This window comes from Psammomys obesus, unplaced genomic scaffold, assembly GCF_907164565.1.
Source record: "Psammomys obesus unplaced genomic scaffold, mPsaObe1.curated_primary_1811, whole genome shotgun sequence".
NCBI classification, from domain to species: Eukaryota; Metazoa; Chordata; class Mammalia; order Rodentia; family Muridae; genus Psammomys; species Psammomys obesus.
The window spans coordinates 5398958-5418026 of NW_026596460.1; the positions used below are offsets into that span (position 1 = coordinate 5398958).

At 41.4% G+C, this 19069-nt stretch overlaps 1 pseudogene; it reads right to left on the reverse strand.

Annotated features, from left to right (window-relative positions):
- Positions 1–1598: 1598 nt before the first annotated feature.
- Positions 1599–2596, reverse strand: LOC129669912 (taste receptor type 2 member 39-like; annotated as a pseudogene).
- Positions 2597–19069: the final 16473 nt, after the last annotated feature.

Below are 19069 nucleotides of genomic sequence, written 5' to 3' on the forward strand. Positions count from 1 at the left end.
GTATATACACTCATCTATGTCCTTTTAAGAATGTAATCATAGTGCTACTGAGGTGTCTCACCACCTGCTGCTTGGCCTGATGAGGTGAACTTGCTCTGCAGGACCTGCTTGGTAGGAGAGAGATTGCGCCTGCAAGCTGTCCTCTGACTTCTACATGCATGTGCTGGCATGTGCGCATGCCTCTACCCTCAGATAATAAATAGGCAAAATTTAAATGTCACAATAATATTGTAGGTTTTCTTACTAAGAACAACACCCAGTGGGGTTCTTCTTGTGTGTACTTCTGAATTTCCCCAAATTCATAAAACCATATATCTAGAAAAAGAGTTAGATGTTAGTTCTTAGTTTGAAGGATTCTTTTTGTATTGTTAACCTTGAGAGCTCTTTCCAAATTATTTATCTTGACTATTTGGAGGGTGGACACAAGTGCATTTCCAATTATTGCTTAGAAAAGCCTCACATGGTTGAAAGACACATGAAGAGGTGCTTTGGTTCTGCACGTCAGAACCACCTAGAGTACTAAGAAAAGCTTCTAACTTAGAACACCAGAAATTCTTACTTGATTATTGTGAAATACAAACTTGGAGTAAATGGTCGTTTCAAGTTAGCCGAGGTATTCCAATGTGTAGTGTGTGGTCACTGCCTTAGATAGAGGAAGGGGGGTTAAACAGATTGCTAAGGACGAGAATATGGCAAACGTGACTAAAACTGTGCCCACAAAGCACTAATGATGATCAGTCTATACAGACACTGTGTGTGAGGTGAAGAGACCAGGTTGGGATTGATAGAAAGGCATGGTATACACATACTTATAAGAAGATATTAGCCGTATAATATAGGCTAAAATATATAGTAACATCTCCAGACCTAAAAGAAGCTAAACACTAAAGAGGATCCTAGGGAGGAGGCTGAAATCTCATTCAGGATAGACACCAGAAGTGGTGGAAGAGAGGACAGAGGATGGGAGCCTACTGTAGAGGGTCCTCTGAAAGACTCCACCCAACAGGGATTGAAGCAGATTCTGATACTTACAGGCAAACTTTGGGCAGTGAGCAGGGAGTCTTATGGAAGAAGTGGGGGTGGAGATAAAAGGAAGTGGAAGGGACCGGAGCCTCACCAATAGACCAACAAAGCTAAAAAATCTGAGCCCAGGGGATCTGCAGAGACTGATGCACCAACCAATGACCATGCATGGAGAGGACCTAGACTCTCTGCTCAGAGGGAGCAGGGGCTGCTTCTGTCATAAACTTGGTGGCCTTCTCTTTAATCACTTGCTCCTGGCAATGCAGCCTTACCAGGCCACAGAGGAAGAGGATCCAGGCAGTCCTGTTGAGACTTGATAAGCTATGGGCAGATGGCAAAGGAGGAGAACTACCCCCTTTCAGTGGATTAGGGGAAGGGGATAGGGGGAAAGAGGAAGGGTGGGTAGGTATGGGAGGAGTTGAGGAGGGGGCTTCAATAGGGATATATAGTGAATAAATTATGAAAAAAATTTTAAATGCCAAAGAAAGAAAGGTGGAGAGAAAAGAGAGATCTAGGTAAGGGCAATATGGAGCCAGATGTCTATGCTGTATGGTCCTCCATGTTGGATGCTGATATCAGAATCTACTTTGTAAGTACAGATGGATTTGGCACTGAAACTGCTTCTATGTTCTTCTCAATCCAGGCTGTTATGAATAAGTAAAAATGAATGAACAGCTGGGTAGGCAGGCAGGATGCTTCTGAGCACAATACTCCAGAGGAGACTAACATCAGCTATGTTGGATATGGATGGAAACAGAGCAGCTACATCTGAAATGTAGAGAAAGAGAAAGCAGTTCGTTTCTTTGATGGCCTGCATGTGAGTTCTATGGTGGGATTTCTGGAGCCAGCAACACTGTTTCTCATGTGCAAGGTGTGTATCTTGAGAGAGAGCAAACCAGCAGAGTGGCTGTGACAACGAACATGATCAGAGGAGGGAGGATACCCGAACTGAATAAAAAAGCCACACTGACCACATTCTTCCCAATGAAGTATAGTTTCTCTGTGAAGGTGATAGTTACAGAACTGTTGTTATACACAGTGTAGGTGTCCTTGCAGAAGAACATGCTGAAGCTGAAAACAAACAAACAAACAAACAAACAAACAAACAAACAGGAAACAAACAAAAACCCAACATACTGAGATCCACAGAAGCCAAGGCATCAATCTAGAAATTCTCCGCTTTAGCTTGAGGAACAGGGATAAGAAATATTGACAATCTTCACAAAGTTGAGGAAGCTAAGCAAAGCAGCAAACCAGAGCCTACAATAACTTAAGACTACAAAACCTACTTTGGAGATACTGCATAAAACACTGCTGTAAAAAGAAGCACTGGATATGAAGAAGGTCATTTCTATCAAGATGATGCTTTGGTGGCCTATTCTGGATACACCAGAAGAAGCAGAATCCTAGTACTTATGGAAATTGCCTTTTTCTGAACTTAAGAGACTACATCCACAGCCAGGATGATCCCATTTGCAATGATACCAATGATGTGCTCAGTGGCCACAACTGTTAAAATCAAGATGAAAAATGGCAGTACATCTTGTTGTTAGTAGTTTTTGGGTTGAGTCATCCTGGGTGATTTTTTTTGGAGGCTGCATGAAAATGTCTCCCTGACATTCAACAAGCTGGTCCTTGACACCTCCATGTCTCCTGTCATAGGAGAAGAAGCTCATGTACCATTCTCAAACATACCAATTTGTTTATGCCAAAATTCTCATCTCTATGTTTGCATGGAGATGCAAATGATGGAATTATTTGGTTTCAAGTCCTCTCCCTCGATTTAGACATGTTTATGTTAGTTTGGTCAAGACTCCCAGGGCTAATCACTTGTATGACTTCAACATTGTAAACCACTGACATGGTATTGAGAACCATGCTTTTGATAGCTCCAGTTTAAATACTTAATATAGTAAGCCAAGTTACTACTGAGTTAGTTTTTACTTGTGAATTCAGGGAATGGCCAGAAATTAAAGATTTCTATGTGAATATGCAGAGATCAGTTTGAAGTGATTGGATTTATTGAAAGTCAAGACATATGTATGTATATATATTCATACTATTTTGAATACATACTTCTTATTTTGTGCTAGATAATGTCTAAACAACACACACACACATCCACACACAAATGTTGTGCATTTCTATTATATCTATTTTGTAGGTGAGGAAATTGAGTCATCCAGAGATTTAAAACCTGTCTATGAACATGGTTGAGCAAATGTCCTTGTATACTTGAGTGTCTTTTGGATATACGCCTAAGAGTGATATAGCTTTCATAGAGCAGCTTTATTTGTAATAGCCAGAACCTGGAAACAACCCAGATGTCCCTCAGTTGAGGAATGGATACAGAAATTGTGGTACATTTACACAATGGAATATTACTTTCTCATCTCCTCCCAATCCCTCTCCTTCCCCCTTCCCCTCCTATGCCCCTTCCCTAGTCCACTGATGGGGAAGGTCGTCCTCCCCTTCCATCTGACCCTAGCCTATCAGGTCTCATAAGGACTGGCTACATTTTCTTCCTCTGTGGTGTGTCAAGGCTGCATCTCCCTCCCCCCTGGGAGAGGTGATCGGAGAGCCTGCCACTGAGTTCATGCCAGAGATAGCCCTTGATACCCTTACTAGGGAACCCACTAGGAGACTGAGTCTATGGGCTACATCTGAGCAGGGGTTTTAGGTCCCTAGAATTAAAATTCATTTAAAAAGACATAAATCCAACTTGTTTGGGTTTTATTTAGATTCTGCACTTATCTACCTCAGTGAGATTTGTTTATTTTACTTATTTTTAAATTTTTAATTGATTCTTTGTAGATTTCATATTCCAATTTCACACATCTCTCCATCCCTTCATATTCGCTCTCCACCCTCTCCCACAAAAAAGAAAGAAAGAAAGAAAGAAAGAAAGAAAGAAAGAAAGAAAGAAAAAAAGAAAAGAAAAGAAAATCCCATCTTATTGTGGAGGCTGTGGTGTGTCATGGTGTGTCACGCAGTATACCCTTTTGCCCAAACAGCTTCACTTGCAAATGTTCATTGCAATGAGTCATTGGTCTGGTTTGAGGCCTCTGGCCTTTACCACACTTTGAATACTGGATCTTTACTGGGACTCATCTAGGATTTTCTGTTGTTGCCCTGTGTCATGGAGATCCTGCAGCTTGGTTTTGCAAGACAGGCTCCTTCAGGTGCTCCAGCAGTTTACAGATGGAGTAGGTTTTGGGGTGGGTTAACTCCAAGTCCTGGATCTGGGCCTAGGTGGTGGCTGAGTTGGTCAGCCCACCAGATCTCCTGCACCTTTGCCACCAGGGCCAGCTCTTCCGCTTTGCCCAGGCAAGGGGCAGAACTGGCTTTTCTGTAGTCATGCCATCAGGGACAGCTCTCCTGCACCCATGCCACCAGGGCCACCTCTAGAGCATTGCTCCAGTGAGGAGTGGGGCAGCTCACTCCAGTGCCATGGGAAGGAAGAGGCAGGACTAGCTGTCCTACACCCAGATTTCCAGGGTCAGATCTCTCACACTGTCCAGATTGGAGGCAGGACCAGCTATCCCACTTGACACAGGATGTAAGAGTCAGGGCCATCTCTCCAGTAGGTGGCAGGGCCAGCTCTGCTCAACACTCAGATGTTAACATGGCCCCAGGCAGCAACCCAGACCAGGATGCCTCCATGACCTTTGGTGGTAACACAGGCTTTGACAGAGATTCCTGCTGCTGTAGGGCCATGAACCCAGCCATAGCCCTCAATGGCAGTATAGGCCAGGACATCACCAAGGCCTCAAGTGGCAGTCGAGGCTACTAACATCAGGCTGTTTCTCACCACCTTTGCATCTCTTCACAGTGCACAGACTCTTCCACAATGTACTTGCCGATCATAGTGGTGCCGGCTCACCAGCCCATGCCATGTGGCGGAGGGCAGGATTCTGGGAGTCTTATGCCTGTCCATGCTGTGATAAGATTTATTTATTTTTAGTATTTTTACTTTTCTTTGAAACTATACATGTATCTTGATCATATCTACCTTTATTGTTCCCTCCTCCCTTCCTCTAGAGTCCTGTGAATTTTTTGTGTTGTAATTTTTTGTGATGTTATAACTTCATAGAATCCACTGAACACCTTTCTTGTACTAGTCTCTGAAACTGTTTAAATTTTTATAAATTTTATTTTTTATATTAATTACAGGTTATTTACTTTGTATCTCAGCTGTAGACCCCTCCTTCATTCCCTCCCAATTCCACTCTCCTTCCCTCATCTCCTCCCTGCTCCTCTCTTAAGTCCCCTGATAGGGGAGGTCCTCCTCCCCTTCCATCTGACCCTACTTTACCAGGTCTCATCAAGGCTGGCTGCAATATCCTCCTCTGTGGCCTGGTAAGGCTGATTCTCCCTTGGGGGGTGGATGTCAAAGAGCCAGCCACTGAGTTCATGTCAGAGACAGTCCCCATTCCCCTTACTAGGGAAACCCACTTGGATGCTGAGCTGCCATGGACTACATCTGAGCAAGGGTTCTAGGTTATGTCCATCCATGGTCCTTGATTGGAGTATCAGTCTTATAAAAGACCCCTGTGCCCAGATATATTTGGTCCTTGTGGTGCTCCTGTCCTCTCCAGGTCTTACTAACTTCCCCTTCTTTCATATGACTCTCTGCACTCTGCCCAAAGTTTGGTTAGAGTCTCAGCATCTGTTTGGGTATGCTGCTAGATAGAGTCTTTCAGAGGCCCTCTGTGGTAGGCTCCTGTCTTATTTCCTGTTTTCTCTTACTTAAAATGTCCATTCCATTTGTCTTTCTATGTGAGGATTGATCATCTTACCCAGGAACCTCTTCTTGTTTATGTTCTCTAGGTGTACGGATTTTAGTATGTTTATCCTATCTTTTAGGTTTAGTATCCACTTATAAGTGAGTATATACCGTGTGTGTCTTTCTGCTTCTGGGATAGCTCACTCAGGATGATCTTTTCTAGTTCCCACCATTTGCCTGCAAATTTCATGATTTCATTGTTTTTAATTGCTGAGTAGTATTCCATTGTGTCAATGTCTCACAATTTCTGTATCTATTCCTCCGGTGAGGGACATCTGTGTTATTTCCAGGTTCTGATTATTACGAATAAAGCTTCTGCAAACATGGTTGAACAAATGTCCTTGTTGTGTACTTGAGCATGTTTTGGATATATGCCTAGGAGTGGTATAGCTGGATCTTGAGGTAGCACTATTCCTAATTGTCTGGGAAAGCACCAGACTGATGTCCAAAGTAGTTGTGCAAGTTTACATTCCCACCAGCAATGGAGGGGGGTTCCCCTTTCTCCACACCCTCTTCAGCATGTGTTGTCACTTGAAATTTTGATCTTAGCCATTCTTATGGGTGTAACTGAAATCTCAGAGTTGTTTTGATTTGCATCTTCCTGATGGCTAACGACGTTGAGCAGTTCTTTAAGTTTTTCTCTGCCATTCTATATTTCTCTACTGAGAATTCTCTGTCTAGCTCCAAACCCCATATTTTGATTGGGTTACTTGCTTTTTTGATTTTTAACTTCTTTAGTTCTTTATAAATTCTGGATATTAATTTTTGTGTGGTTACAATAATTCATAAAATCCATTGAACACCTTTCTTGTACTAGTATCTGAAATTGTTCAATTTTTAAAATTCTTTATTAATTACACTTTATAATTGTTCAATTTTTTAAAAAACATATATTTTAAAGATTCTGTAAGCTTTACACAAAGATTTTGTGTTCTTTTCCTTTAGTAGGAGATAGTTTATAAAAGAAGGAAATGTTTGATATGTATTTAATTTCTTGAATAGTTATTTGTTTTATTATCTTGTGATTTCCTTGAGCAATTGTTGTATTATTTACATTTTCCAGAAAAAAAAAAGCTTTTAGTGTTTTAGATCTCTTTAGCATAAAATTACTTATATGAGTTTGGAATTAATCACCACTAGAGCTATAGCTAATGTGATCTTTTGTTTTTGGATATTGTTTATTATTTGTGTCTTTTCCCACTGTTTTCAAATTAGACTTTTGTCAAGTTTTCATGACTTTCCATAGTCTCTACCAGATTTTATTTACCTATTTTCTCTCTGATTTCTGTTACATCAATTTCTTCATTTAACTTGAATGAAAATTTTTTTAAATTTTTTATTAATTACACTTTATTCATTTTGTATCCCCCCATAAGCCCCTCCCTCCTCCCCTCCCGATCCCACCTTCCCTCCCCTTTCTGCATGCATGCCACTCCCCAAGTCCACTGATAGGGGAGGTTCTCCTCTTCTTTCTGATCTTAGTCTATCAGTTCTCATCAAAAGTGGCTGCATTGTCCTCTACTGTGGCCTGGTAAGGCTGCTCCCCCCTCAGGAGGAAGTGATCAACGAGAAGGCCAATCAGATTATGTCAGAGGCAGTCCCTCTTCCCATTAGTATGTAACCCACTTGGACACTGAACTGCCATGGGCTACACCTGTGCAGGGGTTCCAGGTCATCTCCACGAATAGTCCTTGGTTGGAGTATGATTTTCTGGGAATTTCCCTGGGTTCAAATTATCTTGTTCTATGCTCTGCTTGTGGAGTTCCCGTCCCCTCCAGCTCTTACTATTTCCCACTTCTTACATAAAATTCCATTCACTCTGCCCATCAGTTGGCCACCAGGCACAGCATCTGCTTTGACAGTCTATACTGCAGAAGCTTTCAGAGGCCCTCTGTGGCAGGTTTCAAGGTTGTTTCCTGTTTTCTTCTGGCTTTCAGAGGCCCTCTGTAGCAAGTTCCGAGGTTGTTTCCTATTATCTTTTTCTTCTGATGTCCATCCTCTTTGCCTTTCAGGATGGGGATTGAACATTTTAGTTAGGGTCCTCTCTTTTGCTTAGTTTGTTTAGATGTACAGCTTTTAGTGGGTTTGTTCTATATTGTATGTTTATATGAGTTAGTATATACTGTGAGTGTCTTTTTGCTTCTGGGACAACTCACTCAGGATGATCCTTTCCAGGTCCCACCATTTACCTGCAAATTTCATGATTTCCTTATTTTTCATTGCTGAGTAATACTCCATTGTATAGATGTACCACAGTTTCTGCATCCATTCTTCAGTTGAGGGGCATCTGGGTTGTTTCCAGCTTCTGGCTATTACAAATAAAGCTGCTACAAACATGGTTGAGCAAATGTCCTTTTTGTGTACTTGAGCCTCTTTTGGGTATATGCCTAGGAGTGGTATGGCTGGATCTTGAGGAAGCGCTATTTCTAGTTGTCTGAGAAAGCGCCAGATTGATTTCCAGAGTGGTTGTACCAGTTTACATTCCCACCAGCAGTGGAGAAGGGTACCCCTTTCTCCACAACCTCTCCAGCATGTGTTGTCCCTTGAGTTTTCATCTTGGCCATTCTGATAGGTGTAAGGTGAAATCTCAGGGTTGTTTTGATTTGCATTTCCCTAATGGCTAATGAGGTTGAGCATTTCTTTAAGTGCTTCTCTGCCATTCGATATTCCTCTACAGAGAATTCTCTCTTTAGCTCTGTTCCCCATTTTTTTAAGTGGATTACTTGGTTTATTGCTTTTCAGCTTGGTTAGTTCTTTATATATGTTGGATATGATTCCTCTGTCAGATAAAGGGTTGGTGATGATTCTTTTCCAATCTGTAGGCAGTCGCTTTGTTTTGATGACAGTGTCCTTTGCTTTACAGAAGCTTTTCAATTTCATGAGGTCCCATCTATTGATTGTTGCTCTTAGAGCCTGTGCTGTTGGTGTTCTGTTCAGGAAGTTTTCTCGTGTACCAATGAGTTCTAGGGTATTCCCCACTTTTTTTTCTAGCCGATTTAATGTGTCTGGTTTTATGTTGAGGTCTTTGATCCACTTGGACTTCAGTTTTGTGCAGGGTGATAAGTATGGATCTATTTTCATTTTTCTACATGTAGACATCCAGTTGGATCAGCATCATTTGTTGAAGATACTATCTTTTTTCCATTGTATGGTTTTGGCATCTTTGTCAAAAATCAGGTTTCCATAAGTGTGTGGGTTTATTTCTGGGTCTTCTGTTCGATTCCATTGATCCACCATTCTGTTTCTGTGCCAGTACCATGCAGTTTTTAAAACTGTTGCTCTATAGTACAGCTTGAAATCAGGGATAGAGATACCTCCAGAAGATCTTTTATTGTAGAGGATTGTTTTAGCAATTCTCAGTTTCTTGTTATTCCATACGAAGTTGAGAATTTTTCTTTCCAGGTCTGTAAAGAATTGTGCTGGCAATTTGATGGGAATTGCATTAAATCTGTAGATTGCTTTTGGTAAGATGGCCATTTTTACTATGTTAATCCTGCCAGGCCATGAGCATGGAAGATCTTTCCATCTTCTCATATCTTCCTCTAATTCTTTCTTCAGAGACTTGAAATTTTTTTCATACAAGTCTTTGACTTGCTTGGTTAGGGTTACACCAAGGTACTTTATGTCATTTGTGGCTATTGTGAAGGGTGTTGTTTCTCTAATTTCTTTCTCAGCCCTTTTGTCTTTTGTATACAGGAGTGCTACTGATTTTTTTGAGTTAATTTTGTATCCAGCCACTTTGCTGAAGGTGTTCATCAGCTGTAGGAGTTCCCAGGTAGAGTTTTTGGGGTCACTCATATATACTATCATATCATCTGCAAATACTGATACATTGACTTCTTCCTTTCCCATCTGTATCCCCTTGATCTCCTTCAACTGTCATATTGCTCTAGCAAGGACTTCCAGCACTATGTTGAAGAGATATGGAGAGAGTGGGCAGCCTTGTCTTGTTTCTGATTTCAGTGGGATTGCTTTAAGTTTCTCTTCGTTCAGTTTGATGTTGGCTATAGGCTTGCTGTATATCAACTTTACTATGTTTAGATATGTGCCTTGTATCCCTGATCTCTCCAGTACTTTAAACATGAATGGATGTTGGATTTTGTCAAATGTTTTTCAGCATCTAGGGATATTATCATGTGGTTTTTTTTCTTTCAGTTTGTTAATATGGTGGATCACATTGATGGATCTGTATATTGAACCACCCCTGCATACCTTGGATGAAGCCTACTTGGTCATAGTGGATAATATCTTTGATGTGTTCTTGGATTCGGTTTGCAATTATTTTGTTTTTATTTTATTTTATTTTTTTCTTATCAGTTACATTTTATTAACTCTGTATCCCAGCCGTGTCCCGATCCCTCATTCCCTCCCAGTCCCTCCCTCCCTCCTCAACTGCACTGTGCCCCTTGCCAAGTCCACTGATAGGGGGAACCTCCTCCCCATTCATCCGATCCTGTTTTATCAGTTATCTTCAGGACTGGCTGCAAAGCTCTCCTCTGTGGCCTAACAGGACTGCTCCTCCCTTGGGGGGTGGGGAGGCCAAAGAGCCAGTCATTGAGTTCCTGTTAGAAATAGTCCTTGTTCCCCTCACTATGGGAAACCAATTGGTTACTGAGTTACCACAGGCTACATCTGAGCAGAGGTTCTAGGTTACATTCATACATGGTCCTTGGTTGCATGTCAGTCTCAGAAAAGACCCTGTGCCCAGATATATTTGGTCCTTGTGGAGCTCCTATCCTTTCCTCATCAGACTAACTCCTCTTCTTTTTTATGATTCCCTGTACTCTGCCAAAGGTTTGGTCATGAGTCTTTGCTTTGAAAACACTGCTAGTTAGAGTTTTTCAAATGCGCTCAGTAGACTCCTGTCAATGTTTAATGTGCATCCCATCTGTCTTTCAAAACGAGGATTGATAATCTTACCCCATGTCCGCTCTCTTGATTATCTTTTTTAGGTGTATAGATTTCATTATGTTTATCATATCTTATAGGTCTATATAAGTGAGTATATACCGTGTTTGTCTTTCTCCTTCTGGGATATTTCACTCAGGATGATCTTTTCTAGATCCTACCATTTGCCTGCAAATTTCATGATTTCCTCCTTTTTGATTGCTGAGTAGTATTCCATTGTGTAAAAATACCACAATTTCTGTACCCATTCCTCCGTTGATGGACATCTGGGTTGTTTCCAGGTTCTGGCTATTACAAATAAAGCTGCTATAAACATGGTTGAGCAAATATCTCTTTTGTGTACTTGAGCAAACTTTGGGTATATACCTAGCAGTGGTATAGCTGGGTCTTGAGGAAGCACTATTCCTAATTGTCTTAGAAAGCGCCAGATAGATTTCCAGAGTGGTTAAACCAGTTTACATTCCCACCAGCAGTGGAGGAGGGTTCCCCTTTCTCCATAACCTCTCCAGCATGTGTTGTCACTTGAGTTTTTCATTTTGGCCATTCTGATGGGTGTAAGGTGATATCTCAGGGTCGTTTTGATTTGCATTTCCCTGATGGCTAATGAGGATGAGCATTTCTTTAAGTGTTTCTCTGCCATTCGATATTCCTCTACAGAGAATTCTCTGTTTAGCTCTGTTCCCCATTTTTTAATTGGATTACTTTGTTTGCTGCTTTTCAGCTTCTTTAGTTCTTTGTATATACTCGATATTAGGATATTAGTCCTCTGTCAGATAAAGGGCTAGTGAAGATTCTTTCCCAATCTGTAGGCAGGCGTTTTGTTTTGATGACAGTGTCCTTTGCGTTACTGAAGCTTTTCAGTTTCATGAGGTCCCATTTATTGATTGTTGCTCTTAGAGCCTGTGCTGTTGGTGTTCTGTTCAGGAAGTTGTCTCCTGTGCCAATGAGTTCTAGGCTGTTCCCCACTTTTTCTTCTAACAGATTTAGAGTATCTGGTTTTATGTTGAGGTCTTTGATCCACTTGGACTTTAGTTTTGTGCAGGGTGATAAATATAGATCTATTTTCATTTTTCTGCATGTGGACATCCAGTTGGACCAGCACCAATTGTTAAAGATGCTGTCTTTTTTCCATTGAATGGTTTTGGCTTCTTTGTCAAAAATCGAGTATTCATAGGTGTGTGGGTTTATTTCTGGGTCTTCTATTCATTTCCATTGATCCTCCTTTCTGTTTTTATGCAAATATCATGCAGTTTTTATTACTATTGCTCTGTAGTACAACTTGAGATCGGGGATGGAGATACCTCCAGATGATCTGTTGTTGTACAGGATTGTTTTGGAGATTCTGGGTTTTTTGTTTCTCCATATGAAGCTGAGAATCTTTTTTTCAAGGTCTGTAAAGAATTGAGTTGGTATTTTGATGGGATTTGCATTGAATCTGTAGATTGCTTTTGGCAGGATGGCCATTTTCACCATGTTAATCCTACCAATCCATGAGCACGGGAGATCTTTCCATCTTCTGAGATCTTCTTCAATTTCTTTCTTCAGAGACTTGAAGTTTTTCTCAAACAGGTCTTTCACTTGCTTGGTTAGTGTCACCCCGAGGTACTTTATGTGGTTAGTGGCTATTGTGAAGGGTGTTGTTTCCCTAATTTCTTTCTCGGCCATTTTGTCTTTGGTATACAGGAGGGCTTCTGATTTTTTTGAGTTGATTTTGTATCCTGCCACTTTGCTGAAGGTGTTTATCAACTGGAGGAGTTCTCTGGTTGAATTCTTGGGGTCGCTCATATATACTATCATATCATCTGCCAATAGTGACACTTTGACCTCTTCCTTTCCGATCTGTATCCCCTTGATCTCCTTTAGTTGTCTTATTGCTCTGGCTAGGACTTCAAGTACTATGTTGAAGAGGTAGGGAGAGAATGGGCAGCCTTGTCTTGTCCCTGATTTCAGTGGGATTGATTTAAGTTTCTCTCCATTGAGTTTGATGTTGGCTATAGGCTTGCTGTATATTGCCTTTACTATGTTTAGGTATGTGCCTTGTATTCCTGATCTCTCCAAGACTTTAAACATGAATGGGTGTTGGACTTTGTCAAATGCTTTTTCAGCATCTAGGGATATTATCATGTGTTTTTTTTTCTTTCAGTTTGTTAATATGGTGGATCACATTGATGGATCTGTATATTGAACCACCCCTGATTACCTGGGATGAAGCCTACTTGGTCAGAGTGGATAATATCTTTGATGTGTTCTTGTATTCGGTTTGCAAGTATTTTGTTAAGTATTTTTGCATCAATGTTCATAAGGGAGATTGGCCTGAAATTCTCTTTCTTTGTTGAGTCTTTGTGAGGTTTAGGTACCAAGGTGACTGTGGCTTCATAGAATGAGTTTGGTAATGTTCCTTCTGTTTCTATTTTGTGGAATAGTTTGAAGAGAATTGGAGTTAGCTCTTCTTTGAAGGTCTGGTAGAATTCTGCACTGAAGCCATCTGGTCCTGGGTTTTTTTTTGGATGGGAGACTTTTGATGACCGCTTCTATTTCTTTGGGCGATATAGGACTATTTAATTGATTTACCTGGTCCTGATTCAGCTTTGGTAAGTCAAATATATCAAGAAAATTGTCCATTTCATTTAGATTTTCAAATTTTGTGGCATATAGACTTTTGAAGTAAGTCCTAATGATTGTTTGGATTTCCTCAGTGTCTGTAGTTATGTCCCCCTTTTCATTTCTGATTTTGTTTATTTGGGTGGTGTCTCTCTGCCCTTTAGTTAGCTTGGCCTAGGGTTTGTCGATCTTGTTGATTTTCTCAAAGAACCAGCTCTTGGTTTCATTGATTCTTTGAATTGTTTTATTTGTTTCTAATTGATTGATTTCAGCCCTGAGTTTGATTATTTCCAGCCATCTACTCCTTTTTGGTGTGTCTGCTTCTTCTTTTTCTAGGGTTTTTAAGTGGGCCATTAAGTTGCTTGAATGAGCTGTCTCGAATTTCTTCTTGAAGGCACTTAGTGCTATGAACTTTCCTCTTAGCATTGCTTTCATTGTGTCCCACAAGTTTGGGTATGTTGTGTCTTCATTTTCATTGAGTTCTAGAAAGGCTTTAATTTCTTTCTTTATTTCTTCCCTGACCCAGCTGTCATTTAGTAACAAGTTGTTCAGTTTCCATGTGTGTGTAGGCTTTTTTGCTGAAGTCCAGCTTTATTCCATGGTGATCAGACAGGATACAAGGGATTATTTCAGTCTTCTTGTATCTGTTGAGGCTTGCTTTGTGAGCAACTATGGTCTATTTTGGAGAAGGTTCCATGAGGTGCTGAGAAGAAGGTAAATTCTTTTGTGTTTGGGTGTAAAGTTCTTTAAATGTCTGTGAGCTCCATTTGATTCATGACCTCTGTCAGAGATATTGTTTCTTTGTTTAATTTCTGTTTAGTTGACCTGTCCTTTGTTGAGAGTGGGGTGTTGAAGTCTCCCACTATTAATGTGTGGGGATCTATATGTGGTTTAAATTTTATCAATGTTTCTTTTACAAATGTGGGTGCTCTTGTATTTGGGACATAGATGTTCAGGATTGTGATGTCTTCCTGGTGGAATTTTCCCTTGATGAGTATGAAGTGTCCTTCCTCATCTCTTTTTATTAATTTTGGTTGAAAGTCTATTTTATCAGATATTAGAATGGCTACTCCTGCTTGTTTCTTGAGTCCATTTGCTTGGAAAGTTGTCTTCCAACCTTTTACCCTCAGGTAATGTCTATCTTTGTGCCTTAGGTGTGTTTCTTGTATGCAACAGATTGCTGGGTTTTGTTTATGTATCCATTCTGTTAATCTGTGTCTTTTTACTGGATAGTTGAATCCATTGATGTTGAGAGAGATTAATGACCAGTGGCTGTTAGATCCTTTGATTTTGATGTTGGCTGTGGTCATAAGGTTGTGTGCTTGGTTGCTTTTTGTTTTACTGTAGTAAGGTTAATTATTTCCTGTGTTTTCTTGACAGAAGCTAATTTTCTTGGGTTGTATTTTCCCTTCCAGTGTCTTCTGTAATGCTGGATTTGTGTGTAGGTATTGTTGAAATTTGTTTTTTGTCATTGAATATCTTGTTTTCTCCGTCTATGAGGACTGAGAGTTTTTCAGGGTATAGTAGCCTGGGCTGACATCTGTGTTCTCTTAGTGTCTGCATGATATCCGTCCAGGCCTTTCTGGCTTTCATAGTCTGTTGAAATGTCAGGTGTGATTCTAATGGGTTTGCCATTATATGTTACTTGGCCATTTTCCCTTGCAGCTTTTAGTATTTTTTCTTTGTTCTGTATACTTCCTGTTTTGATTATTATGTGGCGGGAGGATTTTCTTTTCTGGTCAAATTTGTTGGGTGTTCTGTAGGCCTCATGTATCCTTATTGGCTTCTCCTTTAACTTGGGGAAATTTTCTTCGATGATTTTGTTGAAAATATTTTCTGGGCCTTGGAGAAGGGAGTCTTCTTTTTCCTCTATTCCTATTATTCTTAGATTTTGTCTTTTCATATTGTCTTGGATTTCTTGGACTGTCTGTGTCAGGAATTTTTTGGATTTAACATTTTCTTTGACAGATAAATCGATTTCTTCCATTGTATCTTCTACACCCGAGATTCTTTCTTCCATTTCTTGTATTCTGTTGGTTATGCTTACCTCTGTAGTTCCTGTTTTCTTCCCCAGATTCTTCCTCTCCATTATTTCCTCCATTTGTGTTTTCTTTAATTTTTCTAGTTCTATCTTCAGGTCTTGAGTTGTTTTGTTTACTTCCTTCACCTGTCTGCTTGTATTTTCCTCTTTTTCTTTTAGTTCCTTCAACTCTGTGTCTTTTATTTCTTTCAGTGATTTAATTATTTCTTCTCTGAAGGCCACAAACTGTTTGGCTGCATCTTCCCGTATTTCTTTATAGATGGCCCTAATCTGCTTGTCTTTATCTTCCTCCATTTCTTTACGGATAGCCATGATCTGTTTGGTTTTATCTTCCTCTAATTCTTTATGTATTTTATTTGTTTCCTCTATTATCCTCTTCATCAGCTTAGATGTAAAGTCATCTTCTTGATTTTCTATTATGCTGCATTGTTCAGGGCTTTTCGGACCTGGAAGCCTGGGTTCTGGAGATGCCATATTGCTCTCTCCTTTGTTGGTTGAGCCTTTACGCTGACCTCTACCCATTGGGCTGATTTAGGTGTTGGCTGTTCGTTTCTGTGTTTCCTGGAGTCCTGAGGTAGGGAGTATCCCCTTGGCCGGAAGATGATTTTTCCTGAAGGAGTCCTTCTCTGCTCTTTGGTTATGGTCACTGTATGGCCAGGGTTTCTCAGGAGTTGCCACTGCTCACCTCAGGTTTATAGTCCTGAGTAGTAGCTGTGGTCTATGTTAGGCAGCGGGGGATCTCTTCTTACCCATAGAATATCTCAAGACAGCTGCCCCACTGCTGGGTTTCTTGTTATAAATTTAGTGTGCTGCTGCTCACTAAATTTCAATGTACAGTCCTCTTGAAGAAACTGCTGATTTCCTAGCTGTGGGGTTTTCTCCCAACAGGGAAACTCAGTCTGTTATCCTGGGGCGCACAGTTCTGTCCGGGAAAGTGGGAGGTGCACTCATCAAGTCTCTGGGCCAGAGGCTGATTGCTCCGCTCTGGACCTGGAGAATGTGCACCTAGGTTGAGTTGGCGCCTGGGGGCACTGCTCTGGTCTGGAGGCTGGGTGCCTCACTCTGGACCAGAAGCTGTCTGTGTCTCTTTCTGGGATGGCGGCTGCAGGCACTGCTCTGGTCCAGACGCTGTGGGTGCAGCCCTCTTGAAGGACCAGGGATTCCCACAGTTTTGACAGTCTAGCTAGCAATAACTGGTTGATCCGTGGCACAGTATCTGAGGGCTGCTGCAATGGCTCTCTGGCTTTTGTAGGTCTGAGGATGCAGCTGTGTGTCCCAGTGCCCTAGGGGAACTCAATAATGGCGGCAGAGCACAGCGCTCTGCCTGCACTAGAGTCTGTGTGAGTCCAGGAAGTGTTTTGGTGCTGGGTGTCCTAAGCGTTAGAGCTGCTGACCCCCTCTGCTGGGGGTTTCCTCCTGCCAGAGACACGCAGTCTGGTTCCCTGGTGCCCTGGTGCCCACAGTTCTATCTGAGGCGGTGAATCAGGCGCGCAGGCAGGCGCCTGTGTCCCGGCTCTGGGTCCGGACTGGCTCCTGGGGCACCCGCGGAACCCGAGTCTTTTCCAGGGGATGTCTGGGTAGCCTGAGGTCAGTCCCAATTGTTTCCTGCTCCGTGGGGTTATCTCTCGACTGGGAAATCCAGTCTGTGGTGTTGTGGGCCCACAGTTCAGTCTGGGACCGTGACCATATCGCGCTGGCGTGTAGCTCTGGGCTGGCAACCAAGCGCCTGGCGGAACCGGGATCTCTTCCATGGTTTAGCCGGGTGAGTTAAAGCTGATTGAATCCCCCACCGTGGGGTATCCTTTCACCTGAGAAACACAATCACTTGTGTTTTATGGCCGCGAGTTCTGACTGCTGGTCACTGTGCCAATCCTGCTGTGCTGCTCTTCAGAATGAGAGTCCTCCCGGCACCGCCATCTTGCCCTGCCTCCTTGAATGAAAATTTTAATCTTCATTCTTTAGTTCGAATTTGTTGCTTTAAATTTTATTTTAGATTTAAAATACATTTTAAATTAAAGTACAATTTTATCACTCTCCTTTTTTCTTCCTTCCCTCGAGTTCTTTCCATGTCCCCTTGTTCTCTAATTGATAGTCTATTTTTTCTTGGAATATTTTGTTACTTTTTGTTGAGAACCTGATATTTAATTTTTTAAAAAAATATTGATTTACTCAAAGTGATACAATCTTTCCAGTTTAAGAGTAGTTGTGAAAAAAAAAAAAGAGTAGTTGTTTAAGCCCAGCCTTTAAGTGCTGAGCAATTTGTAATAGCCAGAACTGGAAACAACCCAGATGTCCCTCAGTTGAGGAATTGATACAGAAATTGTGGTACATTTACACAATGGAATACTACTCAGCAATTAAAAACAAGGAAATCATGAAATTTGCAGACAAATGATGAGAACTAAAAAGGATCATCCTGAGTGAGGTATCCCAGAAGCAGACACACATGGTATATAGTCACTTACAAGTGGATATTAGATATATAATATAGGATAACCATACTAAAATCTGTACACCTAAAGAAGCTAATCAAGAAGGAGGACCCTGGGTAAGATGCTCAATCCTCATTCAGAAACGCAAAGGGGATGAACATCTGAAGAGGGAGAAAACAGAGATCAGGACAGAAGTCTACACAGAGGGCCTCTGAAAGACTCTATCCAGCAGGGTATCAAAGCAGAGGCCGAGACTCATAGCCAAACTCTGGGCAGAGTACAGGGAATCTTATGAAAGAAGGGGAAGATAGAAAGACCTGGAGGGGACAGGAGCTCCACAAGAAGAGCAACAGAACCAAGAACTCTGGGCACAGATGTCTTTTCTGAGACTGATACTCCAACCAAGGACAATGCATAGAGGTAACCTAGAACCCCTGCACAGATGTAACCCCTGGCAGTTCAGTGTCCAAAAGGGTTCCTAGTAATGGGAATAGGGACTGTCTCTGACATGAACTCAGTGGCTGGTTCTTTGATCACCTTCCCCTGAGCGGGGAGCAGCCTTACCAGGCCATAGAGAAAGACAATGCAGCTAATCCTGATGAGACCTGATAGTCTGGGGTCAAATGGAAAGGAAGGAGGACCTCTTTTACCAGTGGACTTGGGGAGGAGCATCGGAGGAGAAGAAGAAGGGTGAGATTGGGAGGGGATGGAGAAGGGGGCTATAGGTGGGATACGAAGTGAATAAACTGTAATTAATAAATAAATTTTAAAATAACCCTTATTAAAAGAGAAGAGTGGTTGTGTACACTTTGTAATTTGTTTACAACCCCGTTGCCACCTTCTTCACGATTTCCCTTTCAGATTTTTTGAATAAGTTAAATAATTGCATATCCACACACTTTTATGAATCATAGTCCATATCAGGCACTCATGGTGGATGTAGAAAGGAAGCATGGATCTTGTCCTGAAGAAACACTAAACACTAATGATTGGTTTGACAGCAGCATGAATTGTTTGTTCTCGGTGGTGTAGAATCTGCCAAGTGTTGGCTAGGTTTCTGTCTAAGCCTCTTCCTTTGCTGATCCGGTTGATGAGTGCCTGGGTGGGGAGGGCTAGACTGAGAGATCAAGCTTACAATGCAGTCAGAGTCTGGAGGCCAGTCTTACTTTGAACGTAGATCAGCCAAGATCAGTGATTTTGTAAGCAGATACTTAAGTAATGCAGAAAGAAGTTCAGGCATTTAGGCTGTGAGTATTTTAGTTGTATTTTTATTCCGTG